The 25178-nt window shown below is 41.0% G+C and overlaps 1 protein-coding gene across 1 annotated transcript in view; it reads left to right on the forward strand.

Moving 5' to 3' along the window:
- Positions 1 to 25178, forward strand: part of LOC139698055 (protein O-mannosyl-transferase TMTC2-like) — a 477430-nt gene that overhangs the window by 261610 nt on the left and 190642 nt on the right. The window lies entirely within an intron of this gene.

A 25178-nucleotide genomic window follows, 5' to 3' on the forward strand; every position in this document is an offset into this window, starting at 1 on the left:
AGACAGACTGAATTCTTTGAAATCGTAAGGACCCATCCACCGCCCACCTAATCCACGCTATCTTGCTCGACCAAGGCTGGCGGTCTGCCATCGATTTCTTTCTCCATAAACCAGCTAGCATTCTCTCATCGGATCCACCTTTATCACATTCCCTGCCAAGCACTTCCTAACGCTTGTTTATTAGAAATACTCGTGGGGAAGATATGTAAAGAGGCAGTGATTTACCGCGCGTTATTATCGGGGTACCCATAAAATGTGCCGTATCGCAGCGGGTTTTAGTAGCGAGTTCGGCTATGAATGTGGGAATCCCTTGATATTCGCTTTAAAAATACCGAGAGGAAAGGGGGCGGCGCAACCCAAGCGTGATGCACTTGAATTTTTACGCCCGAGTGTGTATTCACCGAGCTGGTGAGTCGCGGGGCTAAGAATCTAGAATTTTGGGTTTGGGTAGATATCCGTTGGAGCAGTATTCTCCATTACTGCTGGTTCCCGCTATACACTCACTGATAAACCCTTTGAGACTCTACCATTGATGTTTCCACGGCACTATTAAAAAAAAATATTTTTCAAGTACAATTTTCGGACCCTTCAAACAGTGTAAACGTTTCTGTCTCGATTCTAAACTTTTTTGACGCAAGTAATGAAATACGGGTAGTTTTATGGTAAAAATAACAGCATACTGGTATTTTATTATACGTATCTGTGAGCTGTTTCCACTGAAATTTTTTAACGTTATTGATATCGCACTTGATTTTCGCGAAGAGGAGCTTCCCGTTCACTCTGAATTCTCCGTCGAAGGGCCGTTTAAACCTTGTCCATGCACTGCCGTGCCCCGGCGAATGCAGCGCATTGACCATTCCGGTCAACATGCGTCGCCTTCGTGGGCTCGCGGGTTGACGGCGCAAGCGTTCTCGGAGAACCCTGCCAAGTAGAGCGCTGCAATATACTACGTGTATTCGGGAGGCATTACGACGGTGCCGACTAGCTCTCGCCACATTACTGCACCCTGCTCTGCGTATAAGTTCAGGTAGGAGGAATTCACTCACTCGACGAGAGACCCCTATGAAACGACGCCGAGCACCCCAACTCGTTTATAATAATTAACGGAGTTGCCGCACTTGATCCCCAGAGCGTTAACGCTCCCCTCCCCGCGTTCCCTTCCTCCGAAGCCCCTCAACACGCCATGACCCTCTTAAACCCAGCTGACCCAACACACTCGTACAAACACGCCCACCCGAAAGCGTAGGCATATATGTGTGTGCAAACAAGCACTAAGCACACAGAGTAGTAGTCTCCCATATATCAAACGGTATTTCCCTCCTCTCCCGTGCCCATTCCGCAGTCCTTCCCTTCCCGCCAAATCCCCTCTCTTGTATTGGAAATCTGGTCTTCTGTCCGCCCGGCCTCTCCCGTGCGCCGCCTCCGATGCAATTCCGTTGTTGTCCCCCGGCCAGCCGAGCCCTCCACCGCCGCCCCCGCATGCATTGATACGAGGTGGCTTGGAGGAGGCAGGCCCCTTGCAGCGGAACACTGAGGACCGGTCTGCGGCATTTGTGGTCTGACCGCGTGCGTGCCGCGTTTAAAATGATACTTCCCTGCGTGTGCGGGAGTGGGGGGGGGGCTCTCAGTCGGTGCAGGCGGTTCCATAAATTTGTGGGCCGCTCGGAGTCACGACGAGGCCGTTAAAAGGGCCGGTTAAAAAGAGTGTGATTGAACAGTTTAACGGAAGAGAATTAATGGAATACCCAGAGGGAGTGGCGATTAAATCCCATCGTTTCAGTGGCGGCGGCCGTCTCGTTAAAATTCTTTTTCTGGGACGCTGTATTCGTTGCGGTGCGGGATCGCATCTTGCGGGATGGATATTCAGGAAATAGATTTTTTTTCATAAGCCACCGTTCTTGTTTACAAATTCAGCGAGATTACGGGATTTATGTTTGGATTGGCTCTGTGCTAAAATAATTCTTCGGCATGCTTTTTCAAGAATTTTTAGCACGTCCAATGGAGATATAAAATTTTCCCAAAATAACAAGAATTTTAAAATCAGATACAGATAAAAATGTGGGGAATGTTTACTTATTTTGGGATGAGTCAACAGGGCTGAAACAATTCAATTCAAAATTTAGGATTTGAACGTCCTATCTGTGCAATTCCTAGTCATTGATGAATTATGTAGTGTTTCATAACTGATCACTAATCCAGAAACATTTTTTTACAAACATTAATTCTAGCAAATGTGTAAACATAGTTATAGAAATTGACAAATGCCTTGATCCATGCAAGAAAATGTAGATGAAACGTTTTAGAGTTTGTGTGAAAATATATATTTTTATTTATAAAAAATTAGAACGTATTTTGTTCTTCTATCGAGGAAATACTAGAAAATACATATTCTTTTATCGTTGACGACTTGGCAGAGCACCTCTCGTATAGCACCGTTGTCCCCATTTAATCCTGTCCCAGGCCTGTCCCACCCACCTCTCTTTACGTCATGTAGCAGTTTCAGTCCCATTCCTCTACTATATTCTCCATCAGCTATCCCCTTAATGATCGTATTCAAAATCCATGTCCATCTTAAAAATTGATCTACCCACTTTTCTTCTTTTATCTTAAGCATAGTGTCCAAATGGTTTCGATTTATCATCCATAACTATATTTTTAGCGCCCCTTCATTCCTTGCGCTATGTTCTCAATTTTTTCCTTCAAGCAACCTCTACGCCCACATCTCAAAGGTCTCGACCCTGTTCTTTCTTTGCCAAGCTCCATATCCATAAATCAGCGGCCTGCGTGTATGTACTTAATAGGTGTCTTTTACATCTATATTTTTCAGCGCTCGCCTCACACAAATCCGAACTCATAATTAATTACTTGCGTAAAGTCACTATTTGGGAGTTCGAGACATGAGTAAAAAGAATGAGGAAACAAATTTTCTTTTTGACTTTTTTACTCCTGGAGTCATCGTATTCCGTACTGAAAAATTGAAAATTGACGTTACATTTTTCTTCCTGAATTACTCCGAATATTTTAATTTCTCCACAAAGCTTTGAAAGATTTCTGACGCATAATTTTCTGATATGATTCCTCCAGTAAAAAAGAAAAGACATGCCAACAAATTGTTTCCATGTCACTTTCTTACGTGAAGTCACACTTATAAAGTCACAGACGGCCAAGAAAAACATTTAGGAAAAAATGAGGCCATATCTGTTAGCAAAATGAAAAAAAAATCATGAATATGATATTGAACATTTGAAAGAGCTTTGTAACAACTAATCGAATGTGTAAATATGCAATAAAATAGATTTTTATTTGATTGACCAATAATAGAAACAAAGAAATTCAATTCGTAAATTTACTTGTAAACTAACATATTTACCTAAGAAAAATCTATTTTTTTTATCTTCACATTCTTTGCCCTTATAATGGACCTGATTTCACGTTTCATGTTTGATTCAAAATCAGAAATAAACAAAACCAGTCATGTATTAAGTATCGATTTCACGGAAAAATTATATTAATATTCAGAAAGAGAGCGAACAAACTTGATACCTTGCTTTAAACATTTTATTCAAAGTGGAATAGCTTTCAGGGCGTTTGCGCTCCTTAGATATATCATTTTCCCCGTGAATTTAAGTTCCATGAAATCTGATCTTTTGAAAGATATTCTGTGTTTGCAAAACCCTAAACATTAATACCCATGCTCTGGGCTTTTAACTGGGGAAAAGTATTGTACCAGATGCGATAGATTTGCCCCATACCATCTAATAGCTGATTGATTTTCCTGGCAACGGTACGTTTCCTGCGTATACAGTATATAGTATACCCACTCGTGGACCGGGTCTACAGCGTAATTTGTATTTCTCGGCCTTGGCTGCGAGCTGCCAGGAAGACGGGGGAAGGGGGTGGGCGGGGCCGAAGGAGTAATCCTAGGTCCCACGGTGTGCGCCTTCGGTGTATTATTTACGTGTAAAATCGCTCCGAAGCCATTCATGAACCACACGATGGTCTGTTAGCCTACCTTCGATCGGAACATCGATATAGGTTATATATGCTTGCTCCCTCTCTAGAAGGGTCACAGGAAGTTAATTTATTCAGTTTAATGCCACATTAAAAAAAACTCATCTTTCGTTTATGTTAATTTTGAGAAAATATATGTATCTTTATGTAGCAATATCGAATTAGAATTTTAACAGCGTTCATTTTGAGGGGTAATCGCCAGACTGGGGCCACCCAAATGTTCTGATTCAAGTATCCATTTTCATAGTAAGTGACCAAAATATATTGACCCCTAATTAGTGTAATTTTGTAAGTACGCATGTGTTAGAAGATCTAAGTGTTCTCAAATTATGGCAAGAGAATGAAATCTTGATGTTAACATGAGTCACTGGAGTGATTATATGAGCATTGTATAAAGAAAAATGTAGGCCATCTTGGTTTTAACTTTTGATTTAAACTCTACGTCCTGGGAATACCAACAAAGATTTCCGAAGTGGTTAAGGTTGTGGCTTCAACAAATTGTTTTGACAATGCTAACTCTTTTACTCATTGGCTGCGTTTACCTTCACATATTTGCACCAAACAAACATGACGTATTTTCATAGTGCCGTGGATGGAAGAAAAAGATTCTTCCGAAGGCCCGAGAAACAAATAACCAATCACTGTGCCACTTCTTTGACATCTTCCCTCTCTCACATATCTGCCATTCTGTTCACCTCACCCTCCTCTCCCACCCCCACTCTCTTCGTCTCACTCTATCCCTCTTCACTTTGCCATTACCGCCTATGACTCCTCTTCCCCCTTCACTCACCTCGCCTCTCCCTTTCGAGGTCCAATGGAAATGGCCGGTTGATAGGGAGAGTTGATGTTCCAGGTGCGTCGCATGCGGACTTAGGGGGCGAACTAATCACCCCTTACGGTCGGGAATTATGGTAATGGCGTCGTTGGGATACCCTCTCCTGTGTGCATGCGTCAATCTCTCCAACTAGTATCCCTCCCGACCCCACTTCGCCCGCTGCCGCCCACCAACCTCCGCGTCATTCCAACCGCCTATTTCCCTCAGCTTCCTCCCCGACGTCCCTCCTCGCCTTCCTCCTCCACGCCAACTAAACTCCACCATCAGATTCTCTCTCTCGCCGTATCTCAATCTCTCCCACCACCTATCTCTCTCTCTCTCTCCCCGTCGATTTCCTCCATTACCTTACCTGTCAGCCATCCCTTATTATTCCACTCCCCCTCCACCCCCTCACACACACTCCTTACCCTCGCCCCTTAGTGCCACCCACCCTTCTCGTCAGTGCCTCTCCCATCCGTCCATTCAAATCTCCTCGTTCCCATTCGACCTTCATTTTTTTAAATTCTCAGACCGGCATGCCGAAATGGACTTCGCCCGAGCGCGGATTAAATCCACCGTTTGAAGGCGGTGGGTTGCTTTGGCGGAGGATATTATCCCGTGACGCGTGGAACACTGTATTTAAGAAGAGAAATCGAACGACCATTGAGTTCACGCAATCTTCCAAGTGCACGGGTTTTGTATTTCCACCTTATTATTATTATTCTTGTTTCCCATTTAGAGGTGGGGATGATGATATATGATAGAGATTGTTCGTTTAGCGTGCACGTTTTACTCGTATAGACAAAAAAAAATTCATCAGATCGAAATTACGCACGCTTATAAAATAAATTACTCCATCCCATATCTTAATGTCTATCCGGGAAAGTTAGGGAACGCTTTCCGTAAAACACATAGGAGGGGAAGGAAATTTCAAGGAGGTAATTTTGATAAAAACCTCAGTGACCAACCTATGTTACAATAAACGGCCACTGCCCTGGGTTTACCAAATCCTCTGCTCAATCCCTTCTGGTTTACCTGTTTAACATTTTTGGAAATATATTTTATTGTTAGTTTTGAAGAGGTAATTTCATATTCCTTTCGAGAGAATTGTGAAATATGTTAAATATCACTCTTTTTGAGTTTAAATGCATTTGGCTGAAACACATGGAAGACATATTAGTCGATTAGTAAATTTAAAATTCAGATATTGAAAAATGTGGAAGGTGTTTGGCAAATTTCATCAATTTAATATTGATTAATATTTTCCTGCGGGCATTATCATCTAGAAATCAACCTCGCATTTTGGATATTTGCCTTAACTCATGCCTAATCAAAACTATTGTGAAGTACCCACCTTCAAAGTAATTACAACTTTCATGAAACTAACTGGTCGAGTTCCACAGTAACTAGGAGTGAGATCATTTGTTCCTCATTTTTTTCCTATTGATTTGACTTCCATTCAATTCCATTCGAGGAAGTTAACAGCTTTCTCACGTGCTCCGTGGCTTTTCATTCAGGTCTCCCAACTAAAGACAGTCTATCAATTCATTGGGCACATTCCCGCCGTGTCAACCGCTTTCAGCTCTTCTGCCGTTATACCTTTAAACTCGTGTTACTAGCGAAATTACGAAATGTCATTAAGACTGCCTCTATTTCCATTTATACCTATTATACAATGAGCCAACTACTTCATCGCTTGCGACGCTTTTTCATACAAAAGACTGTGAGTATCTGTTTTAACGTAATGTTGATACAAGAGAAGCAGTAAATACTGACTTCAAAACTTCTCCATCGTCAGTTTCCTTCGGGTTGCATATTTAATTCCATTTGTTATCCACCAATCCAAATGGAAATAGATTTTATAATTATATTCACATTCCATGATCTTTTATTTTACGTACTGGTTTAAGTAAATTTAGTGACGATTTTTCTGTTCTGATTAATGATTGTGGGTCTGAAATGCTAAATAAATACCCATTTTTCAAACGTCCCTAATGCTGGAGTTCAGTCGAGAAATATGAAACCCTACTATTTTATAAATGATGGAATAATTATTTATATTACCATGTATTCCTTAGGCTTTATAATAATTAGAGTTTAAAATTAGAGATTAGAAACAATAGTTTGTATGCGATACATGGCTGCATAATGCAATAATTATTTTAGCTGTTTGATTTACAGTCAGTAGTCTACGTATCATGTTTGAATCGAAAGTCATTTTCAGGGAAACAAATGGAAGTGAATCTCACAAAAATTTTACATTGATATAACTTTGATATTTTACAAAAATTGAAGGTAATTTTAAATCAATAGACCGACTGAATCAAAATGAACATTGTCCCTAAACATCGTTTCACTCCACGACAGGGAAAGCGATATGATTATCTTTTGGTGGTTTATAACATATATTCACATTCGAGTCATCGCACAGTGAAGTAATTCGTTCATTCGATCGCATCACGTGGGGTATGCATCAGATTTAGAAATCTCCCCATGCTTAACGTGAAGAATTACCCCTAGGCAAGGCCATGAAACGTATTTAAAACTTGAATAAGTAGTTCTTTCATTTGTTCAACTACAGTCCCTTATTATGCCTGCTTAATTCCCTTAAAAAAAAGTCATCCTAAACATGTTTCAGACGTTAGGAACTGTCACTCGACATCCTTCATTATTTGGAGACCTTAAAACTTTTACTGATGAATCTAGAGCTAACTTCGAAGTTCTATAGTGTACCCAAAAGTTAAACATCCACCTCTTTTAAACTTTTGTCATTACTTTTAATTGCATTGAGTTGTTCCCTTAAGGGAAAAACTGCTCTTCTAGAAAATCGTGTATGGGCAGGGAGTGATTAATTTGGAAATGCATGGAACACAGGTAAGTTACACAAAGTACTTTTTAAATTCTGGCTGTTCTACATCTACATCTACATAATACCCCGCAAGCCGCCGCAAGGGCGTGTGGCGGGGGGTGTTAGGTCACCAACCGTAAAAACGAAAAATACCACATGCAAAAAACAACACGGAAAATTACACCCCAGCAGCGCACACACTCATGCAAAACTCCCTCCAACCAATACTCATGCAAACACATACACCGCCAAACAACAAAAAACTGCACCCCAGGATACAGCACGAAAGCCATCCTAAAACACGCAAGCCAGGACACAACAAGCAAGAATGTGAAACATCACTACCACATGAAAATGCACCACAAAACACTCTACCCCCCAAAGAGACAGAAAAAGGAAGGGAATTCGACCCAACGTTGCAGGTAGCAGGAATTTCCCCCCGCCGGGAGGGAAGAGGGACTGAAAGGGAAACTTAAAAACAGATGAACAGAACACGAATGATGTCATGCGGAAAGAATGGGTTATTATAGCTGTTTAAAAAAAATGTTAGCTTGAGCAAATGCAGTTTTATATCAATCTTTAGTATTATGTGGACATTTATGTAGTGAATGTGCCAATCCCCGCTAAACTTAGAATGTCTGTAAAACTTATGAAATAATATGTTGATAAATTTTCCATTCTAAGCAAAAGAAGCCCTTTTTGTAGAACAAATGAGTCCTGGAAAAAATGAGCCCGCCAGACTATTTCTACTGATATATGAAACAAAAGAATTGAAATCTGTATCTAAAGGTGATTTACAGTACGTTTTCTGTGAAAATTAGGCATAAAATATCCTAGAATTTGAACATTTAAATACTCCAAAAGTTTGCGACCTGCATCAGGAATATATTACAATCTTTTATAAATATGAAAACCTTTGGGAGTCGACTAGCTGACTGCATTGAGGGTGCTTGCGGATGAATCATCATTTTGAAATCCCCAAACGGATGAACGAACAAATAGAGCTGAGAAAACATTCTAGGAAACCAGAAATCACACGTAGTTCAGCCAGCTTGCCGTATTTTTAACCTTTCTCATCCCTTTGGATAAAGATTTATTCAAATCTGAAATCGATGGGAAAGCAACCCAAACGTAACGGAACTTGTCTGTGAAGCAACTGGAAAACCAAAGAGCTAAAAAGTTTGAAGGGGAAAACGAAAAAAATATAATTTGTATTCAGGCTAAACTGTTACTGTGTTTACCAAGCCATTTCCTCTCACCCCCTATCGGTTAGTGGACGTAATACGTTAAAAAAACAATTATGTCTTTATAAAGCTAAATTATTTCATAAAAAAGACAATATACGACTGAGATAGTTAAGCCTTCAGTTTGAGAAGCGGATATTAAAATTTGGAATATCGTAGTCGAGGGAAAGCAGTCATCATTTTAAGCGATTGATTTTTATTCCGCACAGATCATTGTTTTCGAAGGTATAATCTGAATGCCTTTAAAATTCAAATCTATTTTGTATTCTACAACTATAAGACCCAAAAAAGTATGCTTTTAACCTTATAATGAAATGTTTTACCATCAATGTCTACGTCATAAACCTGAAGTCTTTCTGTGGATCCAAAGTTATGTGCTGAAACGAGATCAATTACATATTGATTACTATTAACGTTTATAAATTATAAACTACTAATTAATGTATAATAATCCTTCACCTCTCTTTAATGCAATTCAAATCGCTATCTACCATGACTTCCGTCATTAATTTCCCTTTAGATAATAATGCAGGAGGAAATTCAACATTCGAACTGATACGACGCTTCCAATTTTAGAATACTTGGACTCGATTACCCTGATATCCAATCCTCCTTTCCGGACACGGATTCGGCGCATTGTTCTACCCCAGTGCAAGGCAAAACAATTAACCTCAACATTGAAATAAAGGGATTCTTTAGGAGGAAGAAATTTTCAATTATCCCAGAAATGATTTAAACGGTTACATTTAAGTATCTATGTTTGTAAAAGTTTCCAACACCAAGCTTGCTAAAATGGCGAAACAAAAATGAAAGTTATTGAATAATGATTTTATCCAGCTAACCAGATCTTATAAATTCAAAAGACAGCGTAATTATTTCTGTGGTAATTGAATATTCGCCCTCGAACACTTGGGTCATATAACGCCCGAGATAAAAGTTTATTTCATAAGTGATAATACAATAGAGATATTCGTAGTAATTAGTTGATAAATATCATAAGTTGAAGAAATTTAGGAATGTGAAAAGATTAATTGATTAATATAAAAGCATGGTGACAAAATTAAGAAGAACTCTGATTTCATTTAGCTGTAATGATGAGGAATATTATTTCCGTGAAACCAGAATAACAATTTTGCAAAAAAAATGAGGCTTTTGAAATTGACCTTGGTTGGAGAAAGTTTCTGTACCGTTTAGTGTTATACATCGTATTCCTCTTTGGTATCGTTAATTATTAGATAGCTAAGTGCAAACATTTAAATGAATGCCTTTTGTATATAGCCCACCATAATATTTCTTAAATATATAAATCCAACCCAATGATAATCAAATGGATCTGAATTGACGTAAAAGGACATATAAGTCCCATCAAACCGGATTTCCGCCCATGTATTTGTTTCAAAATACCCAAATTTTTGGACGACCCAAAATCCAGATTGAGGTTAATCCTACCCTTTGGGTACTTCCCGTAACCTTCAATCATGACCGAATATTTCGAATGGTTGCTCATTACTGCTTCAAACTTTGACAAAGAGCTTATTTATTTAAAAAGTGCGTCGCATAAATTCACCATTTTTGCTTTTGGATATCGAAACTCTCACCATCGCCAGAGTCACCCCGTGAAATATTTTGCGCTATTAACTCCCCCTGCCATCGTCTTTGCAGCTCTTTTGGTCTTCGTTTGCTCTGAAGGCAGCCAGGCGAAGGGGGGGGGGTAACGGAGGGTCGGAGCTCATTTATTGGGGGAGAGGGTGATACTGTGTTGCGCATGGCGAGAAACCAACGGCTTTGGGACTTCTGATTGAAAAAAGGGTGGTAGTTTAGGAATACCCACTTTTCCTCCCCCCTTAATTTTTTTTCTCTTTTATTTCTTCCTTTACCCCGCCCTTCCCCGACCCACCCCAAAGGGTTCAAAGGGTTAAAAGGGTGTTCGCAAAAGGGGGAGCTGGTGAGAGGAGAAAGGGGTTCGGTGAGTGGGTGAAGGGGTTGGGGGTGCGAGTTTCGCCGAGTTGACTGATTCTCTCCCGTCCGGCCACTAGGGGGTTACGCCGTTCCCCTCTTCTCCCCCCCCCCCACACTCTGGAGCGCTGCCAATTTGCGGTGCCAACTCCGCTCCGAAGAGACTTGTATGTGCCCCCACCCGTATGTGTGTGTGTATGTGTGTGAGGGGTGGGAAGAAAGCAGTCTGGGGGAAGTGGAGGGGGGTAGACAGGAGATCCTATAGGAGAGCGGCCCCCGCCCCCCTGGTGGGAACGTGCGAAAGAAGAAGAAGAAAAGGATCGAGGCGAGAGGGGTAGTCGAGGGAAGGGGGGGTCGTGCGGAAGACGCGGAGGGTGGTCTGGCGAAGGTTGGCGACGAGGGGGGCTGTGGAGCGCGTCGAACGGAGGAGTAACAGTAATGAAGCACCCTTCCCACTGCCACCCTTACCCCCCTCACACACACACACAAGCACACGCCATTCTTTGTGAAGGAACTCCGTGAGGGAGAGACTTTAAAAAGAGTGGAAAATGGGTGCGGGGGAATTGGTCTTTTGCGGTTTCATTTCGAGGTGGTGAGGGGCTGTGATCGGTGTAGCCGTCGGCGGTGATTAGGGGTGGAGTGCGGGTGATATGGGGGTGGGTGGTATTAGGGGAGAGGAGAGGGTGGGAAGTTTCTGGGGAGTAACTCCCATCATCACTCGCCCATGATTCGGATGAAGGGTCGTACGCGCACTTCAGGCGACGGGGAGGTGCGCTTTTGGTAGGGGGAGGGGAAGAATGCCGGGAAGATGAGCGAGAAGCGGAGAGCGGAGGCAGTAGTGGAAGAACGGGGAAGTGGCGGTCGTCGAGCGGACGAGAGCGGGATGAAGGGGGGTGTGTGGGGTGATTTGGTGATTTCTATGCCGTTGGGTGTGTATGCGTGTCTGTAGGGATGGGGGTGGCTAAAGAGGGGTTGGTTTACGGAGGAGGGGGAATGTGAAAATGGAAATTGTGACAGGAACTGAGCGGTGGAAAGGCATCGAGGGTAGGGGAGAAGGATGGGAGGGGACACGTCGAGGGAGTGGGTCTCTTGTCGAATGGAAATTATGAGCTGAAAAGCTTTCGGGCGAGCCACGCCACCTATGGCATAATTCGGGGAAAAATTCGAATGGCGCTTGGAATGTGGCCTCGAGAGGCGGAAGACATATTCGTTTGAGAGGTGGGGAAAATATTACTTCGGGTCTCCTTATGGAAGCAGCAATTTCATTCTGGAGTTGACTCCTGCATATGTCATGCCGAGTTATGGATGTCATTATTTTAGTTAGTGCCATCAGTTTTCATTCTTGTCTCAGCTGCTCAGTAAAAACATGGATTTTTCAGGAGAGCTACTGGTTGTTCGGTAGCCCATCGTTTTGGTTCTTCTCATATTTGGAGAAAGCCTTAACTTTCATAAAGGCTATTATAACCATGCATCATTGTGTATATATATGTAAATATCACACACTCACACATCATTGTGTATGTATATACATATGTATTGGTATTATGTACACGTATATGTATATATAAACAGAAATAAACTCGGTCGGTTTGGTGGACCCGATACTAATTCCGACGGCGTGTGAAATGCATACATCAGGGTAAAGAGGCCAGGTCCTTTTCCTGTCACGGTTATGGTTACCCAGGAATATCTGGTACCTGATAAACACACAGCTTTGGTGGAGCTCGGGGTGCCTAGAAAGACGTGCCCGGGAATCTACCCATGGACTACTGCGACCCCTACATATATACAGGTATAAAACACACGTATACACACGTATATACACGTATTTAATTTTCGTTGTAATAGTTATCTTTGACCTAACTTGACCGTTGCCACCAGGAAATTCGCCTAATTGCAACGTAATTGTGTAAATAAATAAAAGGGATGCATCCTCATATGTATATTCCCAGCAAACCTTTTGGTTGATTATTGTGATGTTTATGACGCTCCTGAGGGCAAAAATAAGAACAGACGATAAAGGCATAAGTGTTACGATTTCATTATCGAAATATGGTTACTGAGTGCAATGAAACCTTTCTAAAACTCCTAAACGTTCAGTGATTTGTGGAATTCTTAATTGTCACACGGCCATGGCATTTCACAAGCGCTTAATTTGATATATTTTGCAATAATCTTCGTCTTTTGCGACCAGTAATGTATTTGGTCGAGGTTTAACAACTATGCACTCACGTTGACTGCCCCACCTCCTGCCAGCCACGCGGAAGGCTTAAATTACTCAGGGCGAAGTAAGCCGCCGCATAGCGCGGAAACCAGAGGAATGAAAAAAAAATCACTTTTCATTAAGGGCATGGCCCTCGCATCAAGGACTCCGGGTTCCCACTTACGATCATTGCCATTTTGTCAGCCAATAGAGATAGGGATCCGGGGATAGTACCTTGTGGAACAAATGTCCTTTTGTGTGTCGGGGCAGTGAGGGAGAAGAGGTTGGTGCGGGGAGCGGGAAGGTAGGGAGGGGGGAATTGGGATTATTGGGATGGCGAGACGCCGAGAGGATAGGAGAATCAAACGACATCCATAAATAGGGCAGTACTAACATAAAGTGCCTCTCCAGATTGGAGGGAACGGTTGCGGTCCCGGGCAAAGGGGGCCGCCGTCGGCCTGTTGGGGTTTCGGAGGGGGTGGGGGGGTGATTGAGGTGGGGAAGGGGATATATAGTGGGCGCAAAGGAGGGCGAGCACAGTTGGAGGGAAGTAATACAATGGTAGGGGTTAGGAGAATGCCACCACGTATGGAAGGGGAGACATGTAGGCCAAGATAGCTGCGGGGAGGTGGGAGGGATAAAGGAAGAAAATAAGGCGGAAGGGGGTGGGGAAGGGAAACGGTCGAGGGAGCCGGGGAGATTGGACGCTCGGACGTTAAAAGGAGCAGTGGGAACACTAATGACGCGGTGAAGGTTTCGTAAGATCCAGGCATGGCGAGTTTCGAGAGGGGAAATCAAGTCCGCGTCTTCCTCGGTGGATAGAGAACTGCGAGGGATTTCAGGGGAAGGAAGTGATTCCCTGGTTTTATTGGGTTATACTCATAAGAAACTCTAAGTCTTATTCGCTCACTTTCCATGCTTGGTTAATTCGGCGCTGAGGAAACCGAACGGACGGGAGTCTCGTGAGAACTGGAAAGGATTCAGGAATGTCAAGGGGAGATTTTTGAAAAGGGGTGCGTGCAGAATGGGGCATAAAATGCGTGCAATGGCCCAGAGGAGTTTGAGAGGTTTTCAATGAATGGCCAAAAAGAGAGGGTGAGTGTGGTAGAGGGAATCGGGAAATTATAATAAGTGGAGCAAAAGTGGCAAGAAAAGGGGAATATAGAAATATATGTTCAGATATATGACCAGGCGGTTCAACTTGGTCTGGAGTGAATTTTCCGAAAAAAAAATTGTCTCCTCTTGCGCTTTTCATACGTCTTTTTCTAGATTTTCTCCGCTGAAGAGAGTAAAATAAGGTTAAAGAGACTCTTCTCTTTACGATTCTCTCGTTCGTACTAGAATAAAGTGGGAAATTTAAGAAGGAGACTGTTACCGACGACGGAGTTCAAAGCTGTATCGTAGGTTTCGCATTTGTCACATGGGATGATTATTTGGTTTATGTAATGGCCTCTGACATTCTGGATGATATTTTTTCACTGCTCACAACACACTCGCGAGTTTTAACACATTCCTTTGAGTTTTAATTTTGGATGACTAATGTAGCTGTGAATAGTCATTCATAAGTTGATGCAGTTTTACGATTCGTTTTAAATGGTGTTAATTACTTTAATCACGTTTTAGTCTTTGCATTAAATTACTAGAGCTCTCTCTCTAATGCTTTTCCTTTAGTCGATGTATTAAATTATACACTAGTGGAGCGAAATAGGAAGGGAAAGACTTTATTTCACTCGCCACTTTACAACTTTTGTTAACTGCAGTACTCTGATTAGCAGATTTCTATTAAAAGTGCCTACACCATATAGCAATATATTCGCAATTAGGTAAATGGAAATATTTTGATCATGATAAGTACACTTCATGCTCTTCTAGCCGAAAAGCTTTTCTAGGTTTAATACTTTAAGTAGGCACACGTTAAGGCAGCCGGCTTAAAACTGTTCGCTAATTACTATGTAGCAACGATTGAGCCTTTCATTACAATTGCTAATGGCATATCTACTACATAGAATACATACCTACTATAGAGAATCGTTTTTTGATCTACAAAATCGTAAATGCTCGTATGTTGGAATTGTATTGGTACTACCAGTGGTGGACTCAAGAGTCGAAGGGCAAGCAAAGATAAGTTGAATTTTCTATTAAAATGTGAAATGGCGTCGCTGACTAAATTTTCTCGAAATATTGAGCATGGAATGGAGTTTCTTTTTAGATGCTATCTACTTCTCCATGTCACCTTTATTATAGAAGAAGGAACGTTCACATTCAGCTTCAGTGGAAACAGAGGGGGTGCAAAGAATGCCGGAGAGATTTAAGAAAATTAACAAACGCATTATAATTACGTTTTAAATACAGTATCACGTTAATTATATTCCTTGAAATCTAGTGATAGACACAAATGTTCCAAAAATATTTGACAGATGATACCATTCTGTCATTAGTACACTTATTAATAGGTATGTATAACTATTCGTAGTAGTTGTGATAATTTTTTTAAAGCAACGGGGACATTATGGACATGGCAATCTGTTACTTAGAGCATTGAAGTGTCGGGATTCGATTCGGCGTGGCACTTCAAGGCACCCTTGGCTACTTCCAGCTTGGAGATTTTGTGAGTGCCAGATCTGGGTTGGGACAATACTGCATGTGAGAGCGTTAGCTCTTTCGCGATAAGAGAAAGCACCATCTGTCTTAAGTAGCAAAAATAGAAGCATATAGTAAATGTTAGGAATTTTCTAATAAGATAACTCCCTGCAAAAAATGGCAAAGTTTCATTTTTAGTAATCCAAGAGTAAGTATCATCTCAAGAAATCTTTCATACTCACAGAAAAAAAAATATTTCACAATCGTCGATAGTTTTAATTTGTTAAATTGCTAATTAAATTTTGATAATTATAATAAAACCGTAAAAATGTGAAGCATAAAAATTAACACAATTCAGAACTTGGTATAATTGCGTAACTAAAAATGAAGTAGGATCTCAATTGGAAGAACTCATACCCAAACCCGCGGATTTTGCTTGGGCAGTAAGTGTATTTAACACTACGAGGCTTACTCGCTCAGTATTAGGATTGACAGGATTGCTAAGAAGGGTGTTATATTGGATTACCCTCAAGAATGAAATGAACTGGAATCATTCAGCTACAGACGAATTACAAGAACTCCGCCTTAATCAACTGTAGTATGGGATAATCTTTCTTAGAGGTATCCGGGGTTAAGATAGAAAGGGAGTGTAAATTAATGCCTTAGAGTTCCTCGTGGCTCTCCGTAATCTACGAGTCTTATTCTTCTTCCTCTATCGTTTACGATCTTTTGGAGGAAAAAATGTATCCCACCAAATCTTCCACATCAACAACCTGCTTCTCTAACGCGTTCTTAACCGTCTAAACTAATGAAATGTACACAAAGGGTCTTGGATAAACAAGGGCGTAGGGGAGTTGATGGAGGGAAGGAAGGTGATTAATGAGGAAAATGAGTAAGGATAAGAAAGTAATGGAGGTGTAAATTAGGCGTTATCGCAGTTTTAAGGGAAACGTTTCCAAGACGGAGCGTAAAGACTCAAAATGAGTGGGGGTATTAAAGGCAAAAATAGATAATGCAATTTTATTGCTTTCGCTCTATAATAGTACTGGGACACGGAGGGGTTATTTTTTCCATCCGTGAAAACCTTTCTTCCTAAACACCACTTCGCTCGCGTCCATTGTTTGCGAAGTTTTCGTAAATGCTTTCATCGTGGTCGGTAATGTTGACGAGGGAAACTGTTTCTTGTATATGTAGAGGAAGAAACATTACTTCGAGAACAGAACAGGCGTGAAGAAATTCTGTTTGTGCAGTATGTACTCTAAAATTAATTGATCTTAAACATGAGCATTCACATCATTCGTTACTAATAATTGAAAAGGCACGACTTGGCAAGCATTTTGGGTCTCCGTGGTCTAGGTAAGTGTCAACTTCTTTTCAAACTTATGTTAAAATATTATTCGATTAATATCTACATCATTTGCTGAAGACTTATTAAAAATATTGCATGGAATCAAACCGTGATTAAAAAGAACCTGAAATAAGTGAACTTCACATTGGATTTACCTGGTATTGAGCACAACAAAGATATTTATTCCATTAGAAATGAAAAATAAAAGTTTTTCCATGAGATTAAACGAATTTCCACCGTTTTAAAACAATGGAAAAGTGCAAATTTGTTTTTTCTCATGACAAACCTCCACTGCATCTCGCCTGAATCTGTTGAATGTATAAAAATGTTTTCTTTCAGTCATAGCTTGATGGATATTCGTTCAAAATTTATATAGTTCCTGGCTTTTACTATGCTTTCAATTTCAGAAAAAATACTTATCTTACTACCCAAAATTCAGGGAGCGTCATCATTTTTTTAGAGGAAAATGTAGGTACTTAATACCGTTTAATTAGTTTTGAACAATAAAACGTGGGCTATAAAAAGAAATTTTCTCTAATGACAAAACTTTCCACGATGAAAAAGCTTCATAGAAATCGCATTGTGACCGATAATTTTCAACCGAGTTCTTTAATCCAAATATTTTTGTCAAACAAGAGTTTAAATACAATTATAATTACGGTTTAAATGCCGTATCACGCAATTAATGTTTCTTGAAATTCAGCAATGGGCATATATTCCAAGAAAATTTGACAAATAGTACCGTTCAGGTACTATTACACCTAATAACAGGCATGGATAACGTTTCTCGTGGTGGTTTTTATATGGTTTTTACAACAACAGTGACATTTCGGGCATAGCAATCTATTATCTAGAGCATTGAAGGATCGGGATTCCATTTTGAAGGGCACGTTTAGGCACCCTCAACTTCCCTAAGCTTTGAGATTTTGTGAGAGCCAAAATTTCCTTACTGATGAAATGGGCTCTACTTTCGCCTGTCAAATCTTACTTGAAGTTGAATACTGTGGTAGGCAGGCTGAATCTTTAACACATGTTGTGTAAAAATTCCATTAACATGAATAATATAGAAAGATATTCGCAAGTATATCATTAGTTGAGGACCTTGTTAACCTACTGCTTACAGGGTATTTCCACTCCTCTAGTGGTGGTGAATATTACTGTGAAACCATAAACCGGAGAGTTGGTTAACTAATTCCTAATTCATGTGTACTAATGGGAAAATCCCTATTAAAAGCAGGAGATGACGGATGTTCGCCATATAATTTCAAGTGTTTCATTATTGTGAAAATGGCTTAATCGCATAGGGTTCATCTTAGGCTACTCATTTAGAAGACATAGGTGCGTTTAAATCATTCGTGTCTGAATGTCATTTCCATAGAAGACCACTCAGTATTCCTCATTTCATGGTGGTGAGCATCGCTGAATGTGAAACCGAGAAATCTAAACATTTGTCCATCTCCTTGAGGTTTTGGGAAAACTTTCTTCATTGTGGATATGAAATAGTTAAAGCATTCCATATGCGGTAGTTTTTCAGAAGTCCCTTTTCTTTTTGGGGATTTAATTGTTTCTTAGATTAATGCTGGTCAGTATTTTTATAACAACTTTATTGGTTGCCATATATTTCCGATCATGCTGCGGATGAATTCACGTACGCTGTGCCCACGAGCAAGACATAGTCTTGAGCTTCCAATCATGCTGAGGTCATACCCCCTTCATGGATATTTATGGCCATCGTATGCCTGTCTCTATACCAAAAAAATCCGTCAAGAGCTCTATTGATTGCCAGCGCAGGCAGGAGGAGGGCACAGGGAGGACGAACATCTGGCTGGACTTGAAAATTACATTGATGCTCATGGATGAAGGCTTCACGTAAGTACATCGGAGGGATCATAGAGTGGGTAGGAGCTGCTCTCCTTATATCTCCGAAGTGTTCTCCCGTCTGGATCTGGTCATTCTTTCTTCCGTCATCGTCTTGATCCATGCTTCGATCCGAGTCGCCGCACGAATGGCCTCCGGCGGACCCTGAGATGCCATGCGCTTGAGATGGAGTGGGAGGGAGTTGAGGAGAAGAGGCAGCTGAAAGGACGGCCGGAGATAAAAGGGGAGGAGTGAGAGTAACGGTGAAAGGACAAGCGATAAGGGGTGTAGGACGGAATAAAATGGGGGCGAAGAGGACAATGAAAGGGATGGTTTAAAGAGAGTTTTTAAGGAAGGGCGTAAGGTTGGAGAAATGGCGGACGGGCAGTTGAAGAGAAAAAGAGAGAGAGAGTGAGAGGGTTTTTATGGGACTTCGAATGCCATTCGGATCCTGACACTTGTTCTCGGGGGAACCAGAAGAAGAGGGAAGGGGGCGCAGGTAAGGAGGAAGGGCTTAAAAAATAAGATTCTTGGAGGGCTGATTTAGGCTTTATGCCGAGGCTACTTCAAGCAAGACCATTTCCGAGAATTGACGATTGTAGTGCCTATTGAGTTTGAATTGGGAAAGAGATTCGAGTAGGCATGAGAAACCGATTGGAGTCATTTCCGCTGAAGTGTATTGGACACACACACATAAGATCGCTAGCAAAAGTTTAGTTGTATGAATTTCTCTGGCCATGGGGACATCTCATTTATCTGAATCATTTCATCGTTTCACTTGAACAATATTTCTGCGCCACCTAAATCGTTCCTTGAGTGTTTATACGAATGTTTTGAATTTCTGCGCACGCATGTTTTTAATATTTAACGCATAAAATACAATGCGTCCTAGTGCCTAGAGAAATGGCAAAATCTACGTAACTATCCTGATGAGTAAATATGTAAATAAGTGAAAAAATTCCCTTTCCCTTATCTTCCCTCGGAAACCTTTCATTAGTATGCATGAAAGAAAACCCTTTTGAAGTAATGGCGGAAAGGTCTTCTTCCAATGAATTGTCTCCAGGAAGTTTACCTTTTATAGGGTTTTTTATCAGAATCTATTTTCTTTTACGCCAGCGAAACCCATTCAACGTAGCGTTCCAATCCAATGCTTATTTTCTTTTGCTGCCTGAAGCAATTCCTCTTCTTTGGTGTTACAGTTGCTTTATAAAGAATTACTAATTCAACGTTATATTCGGCTCTTAACTTAAACTTTTCCTTGTATTTTTGCACGTGAATTTCACCATGCTTTTTCATAACGGCAGGTTAGTACCAGAGTCAAATCATTCATCCGATCTCACTCTATGGTTTAGCTTCATAACAAATTGGACTTATATCCTTATAGTTGTATGGGGGTAAATGTGATGAAAATGTCAAAGAGAAATGTTATATTTCGCTTGTTAAGCCTCATTTAGAATATGCTGCGCGTTGATGAGATCCTCTCGAAGTTAGATTAATTTCCGAATCGGATCGCGTGCAGCGTGAAGGAGCTAGATTTGTAAAAAGTTGTTATGATTAACTTAGTAGCGTATCCAAAATATTAAATGGGCTAGGCTGGGAATCACTCACGGAGCGGAGGTTAAATAACAGGTTAAACCTCTAGTATGTATTGGAAAGAATTCTTTAACAGTGATGTTGAAAATGCATTATTATCCCAGTCTTACTACGGTAGGAGAGAGCATGTCAAAAAAATTAGAGAGGTCAAACGTAGAACAGATTTAAGGTGCTATTTTTTCCACGAGCGATAAGGGATCAGAATAGTAACATCATCTGACCGCGGTATTCGGGTCAAAATCAGTCAGGCGTGTATTCATCCTCTGCCTTAGGGGTAGCTTGCGGGGCGCTGAAATAAATTAACAAATAAATAAATAGATAGAATTGGTGTGGAGTTGAAATTAGTTAGTCAGTTTTCCTATCTGTTCATCAAAGATATTGACTGCTTTAATTATTAAATGCAACATACAAACGATCAAGTAAATTTGGCAACCGGTGCAGTGGTGCATTAAAAAAACGATCGTTGGTAAGGCAATAGTGAAATGTTAAAATAATGTGCAACGGACGCCACAGAAGATTATTGTTCCAATAATAATTGACAGAAGTGTTCCATGATCGAAAGGGGTTGGATCAAAAGGGTGATATTTTTTCGATAGTCTACGGTATTAGGTACATCTTAATATAATGCTTAAAATAATAGAAGCTTTCACAAAAAAAGCATGCAAGCTGAGTTAGGATGTTAAGAAAGGAGTCTTTTTAGAGTTGCATATGTAAAATGGTTTCGGTGGCGTAAAAACATGGGCGTTGAATTACGATGGCAGGCTTGTGAAATATGGGTCTGGAGAAGAACAGGAAAGATAGAATAGAGAAAAGAAAACCAATGGGGAAATCCTAGGAACTGTGAGGGCGCAGAGGGGATATTTGGGAAAAATCCAAAGGATGCAGGAAAGGTAGATGCAAAGTAGTTTTATTGGCTATGGGATGTTGAAGACTGCGACGGAGCGGAGTACCTTAGGAAAGCGAGGTAGGCGGAGGGATAATAAAACAAGTATGTTGGCTCGAATGAAGGGTACTTACGTACGCCTAATTCAGAAAGGGTTTTTTTTGCAGATTCGGATGTAAGGTTGTTTTGTCAGGACATGCATCTTCATCTATCGTTTACCCATTCAACGCCTACCTTAAGCTATGGATTACCAATAATTATTTTCCTAAATCTGTGCTATACCATAATTTAATCAAGCTGATATTTTTGTGGATCTCAGCCATTTTCCTCTCATAACTACGCCTAAAGTTAAAGCTTGTGTTTTTTAAGATTAAACCGTTTCTTCGGCAGTAATCTGTTGCTTTCTCCTCCTCGCGGTCATTCTTCATTCCTGAATCTCAGTCCACTACTTCTCTCTCATTTCTCCTTTCGTCTACAACCTCTCCCTTATCCTCCATCGCTATCAAAAGTGTCCTTCCAGGGACACTCACTGCTATTTCCACTAATGCCATATCGATTTCTTCATGCCTATGCTAACTTATGGGATGGTATGTGTGTGTATATGAATAGTACTTGTTGACATATACAATATGTCAACAAGTAATTTCCAGTAACGACAGGCACCATATTTCTTATTTATTTACCTTGACCCTTTCACAAATCGTACTTCTCTTTTACGCGTTGATATTTACTTATTTGGTCAGTGTCGTGCAGAGATTGAGAGGGAATGCATTCGCTCTTTACAATATTATCGCGCAGCAATCCTGTTGTTCAACTCGACTGGAGGCTGCCTCCTATTCGCAACCTTGTCAAAGTTTCCCAGAAGCCGCAAAAAAACAATCTATTTCTTAGAATGGGTGTCGTAACTTATTGCTCCAAACTCCTTCCTCGCCGAAAATCCAAGAAATGAAGACAATGAATCCATGTACGAGTTTCAAATTCCATTCGCAGAAGCCGTGAAATAAAAGATGAATTCAAAACATAGAACATTTGATTTCATGCTGCGCGTAGGAACGCGACGATAATTCCTGGACTTCGGGAGCAGCTTGAAGTCGTTCAACAGACGTCGCGAAAGCCTAAGGATTCCTAAAATATTTCTTAGCTTATAAATTAGTAATGCCGCTCCACCAAAGTCTCGGCACTTACCAACGTTTTAAGTAGTTGAAAACGTTGGCGTTGGGAATTTGTAGGAATTATTTACAATTCTTGGCCTTCGAAAATGCTTCTTATTTTTTCGTCTGTGAGCTGTCACTGAGCCGAATACACTATCCTTTCCGTGGTCGGTCGCGCATTGTTTTGGCGCAGACGCTTAGAAATTTAAAAAAAAGTCTACTCTTTGAATATTTCGGTGAGCCCTCTGTGCATTTGACATTTACTGAGAGCAATTCGTTCGTCCTTTTAGGATCCTCTTCGTCTTTTAGGTTCTCCTCAGCGTACGTCCCCGTTGCATTTTGACCCCAAGCGACCCCCTCACGTCATTCAACCTACCCTCGGTAACTCCCGACCACCGCCCGCTCTCCCCTTCCTCCACCTCATTCCCTTCATTGCTTGCCATTCAATCTCGCGTCAGCGTCCTTACAAAAGTCTCCCCTCGGCTCGTGAGTACCTCTCGGTCGCCCTCTCGCACGCTGGACACAGGGACCCGTCGGACTACCGGGAACGCCTCTCGTGAAAGGCCGTCATCCTTCTCCTATTTCATCGTCTCCTTTCTTTTCGCTAGCCATTTCTGACCCGAGCGAGCTTTCGCTCTCGCGGGGAGCGACCACGCCGTTTCTCCGCATTTTATATCTGCTGCCTATCATAAAAAGCACTCTTGAAACGTGAGTGGTGAGAGGGCTCCGGGCCAATCGGTGCGGGGAGGGAAAAAGGGGGAAGGTTTAAGGGATCGCTGCGGTGGCTGCCCTACCAACCTCTTCCCAGTCTTTACGAGCACAGGTTCGATTCCTCGGTTGCTCAGGACTTCCCATATGTTATCTGCGGCCCACTTGATATTTGAGAGTTGGTGGCCGAAGGAGTTGGGAATTGGAACTGAAACTGGTGTGAAAAGTGCCATTCTAGATTCCCTCGTTTATTTCTAGTTTCAATTGAAATTGAAAAGGAAATTTAGAGAAAAAAATTGCAAACGATTTCGGCATAAAAATGAAATTTCGCTGCTCTAAACCCCGGCTCCCTAGTTCTTATTACTTACCAGATCTACCTATTGAAACAACGTATTCGTGCATTCAATTATGCTATAGTGTCCGGACCACCTACCACGTATGGATTTCTTTTCTTGTTTCCATAAGCACATTCCGAAATTAATTCGATGATATTAACAGATTCTCTTTCTTTCATATTTTAGGTATTAGATATTTCAGATGTTTTAGTACCCTACAAGCCACTGCCAGGGTGTGTGGTATGGGGTGAATACACACCAGACTAATTTTGACCCGAATATGACCCTAACGGAAGATGTTATTTCTGATCCCTTTTCTATCGTGGAAAAAATGACACTTTAAATTTATCTGCTCTACACTTAATCTCTCTACTTAGTGGAACGAGGACCCTTGATGTTTCTTACTATCTGTTTTGATATGCCCGCATGGTCATTTTATGTAAATAAACTGTGACTGGTCAACCTAAGATGCATTAGCACAGATATTTTTCCCACATACAGCATCGCCCGTAACTAGGAAACAGGGATAGAATCTGGTTGTGCTCAGACGAATACGAGGGTTGCAGTAGCTCTGACACGCGTCGCCGAGTATAATCAGACTTGGTAAATGCACTTAGCATTTGTGTTGCACCTATATAGCCTTGCGTCCGTTATCTCCAATCTCCTTTCACACCAACGGAATAGGGCAATGGAATCACTCGGGAGCCAAGGCCGATTGGACTCGACCGTGAATGCCGTCCTTCTGAACCCTGTAAACCCAGGAACGTTACCATCCTGCCTCAAGGATAAGGGACTTGGTGGTGTTGGGCTGGACTTCCTCTTTCGGCTCAATCAAATGGCGCTGCAATGTACTGGCGGATCTGCCTTATTCCCAACGCCCCATCACGTTCAATGCTAGAATTGAATCTGGTTTTAGGTGTGTCAGAGATACACCACCTAAGCTTTATAAGGAGTTAATAAAGAGAGATGCTGGAAGCTTTGTTTTTGAAAAGTGCGCTTTCAACAGGTCGAGTGATGTGATTATATTCAAGTACCCATATGTATGCGTAAGCCGTGGCGTTAATTATGAAGAAATAATCTGGTGCAAATGAGGTTTTATTCTAAATATTTGTACAACTTCGTGCGCCTCTGAATTCTGTGAAATAAATTAGAAGTATTTTCAACTAATGTAGGTCCTGCGCTAAAATATTAGGGAAGGATCTTGTGAAGAATAGCTTGCTGTAAAAGTAAGTCCAGTTTGTGATTAGGATACACATCGATGACCTTAGATAGATGTTTCTAAAATAGTATTCTATGCCCCTTTTTGATAAATTGCATAACTCGCACACTAAAATAAGTAGACTAACGATACTTTTACTGAAATTTAATTATCATCAAGCATGAGGGACTGTTTATTTCGCCAAAATATCAAGAGAAGTTTATTTAATTAAAAACTTCCATCGCAGTAGATAGATAGATAGAGGTCTTTATTTGGGCAAAATTGAGATCTAATGGTCCCTTAATCCATATAACCTACCGTAGTATACATATTATATTAGGCATTAAACTTATAGTTAAATTCATATGTACACATAAATACATAGAGACAGACATAAATTCATTTAGCAGAGATTTGCACATCGAAAAGAAAAAAGTATGTATATATAT

This window comes from Hetaerina americana, unplaced genomic scaffold (genome assembly GCF_022747635.1).
Source record: "Hetaerina americana unplaced genomic scaffold, ioHetAmer1.1.p SCAF_8, whole genome shotgun sequence".
NCBI classification, from domain to species: domain Eukaryota; kingdom Metazoa; phylum Arthropoda; class Insecta; order Odonata; family Calopterygidae; genus Hetaerina; species Hetaerina americana.